This window comes from Seriola lalandi, unplaced genomic scaffold (assembly GCF_002814215.2).
Source record: "Seriola lalandi dorsalis isolate HSWRI2012SDOR001 ecotype SW California unplaced genomic scaffold, Sedor1 jcf7180002054845, whole genome shotgun sequence".
Classification (NCBI taxonomy): domain Eukaryota; kingdom Metazoa; phylum Chordata; class Actinopteri; order Carangiformes; family Carangidae; genus Seriola; species Seriola lalandi.
In genome coordinates this window covers 32,612-33,170 of record NW_019525398.1, presented here as the reverse complement: position 1 = coordinate 33,170, position 559 = coordinate 32,612, and the positions used below count along the sequence as shown (strand labels likewise).

At 30.8% G+C, this 559-nt stretch overlaps 1 protein-coding gene across 2 annotated transcripts in view; it reads left to right on the top strand.

Moving 5' to 3' along the window:
- LOC147817920 (uncharacterized) overlaps positions 1–559 on the top strand; it is a 4,011-nt gene that overhangs the window by 2,149 nt on the left and 1,303 nt on the right. The gene's annotated exons all lie outside the window — the stretch shown is intronic.

The window sequence follows — 559 nt, the reverse complement described above, 5'->3', positions numbered from 1 at the left end:
CAAGGGACCGTCCACCAACTGCACACATGCTGACTGACTGTTTTCTGCTGGCCTTTTCTCACCATCAAATCTCATCACTTCATCTCATTTATCTCTTTGATCACTGTTCACAAATTTGAGCAAAATATATCTTTATATTCACAGGTTAGATACAGACTGTCTACTAATATAAAAACATATGGAGACATACATTATATTTTTACTTGTCAAATTTGCATTTTTCATTATTTCTTTATTTTGATGCTGCATTTTTTTCCACTTTTAATTGTGGCTTGTGTAATCAGCTGCTTGGCAGATATTTATGTTATTTTTTTCTCTCCTCCTTTCATTTTATATCTTATATTTTTTATATCATTTTTTTTAACTTACTTTTTTTACTGATTTTCTTTGAGCTTTGAAGCAAATCACCAGAGAAATAAAGAACTTGCTGTGGTAAATTTTCACAAAAAGATACTATGCATTATAAATATACTTAATGTTACACTTTAATAATCCAATGGAATATCTGTACTCACAACTGAGCTCAGATCTGTATGTGAACCAGCCTTTACTGAAGTAG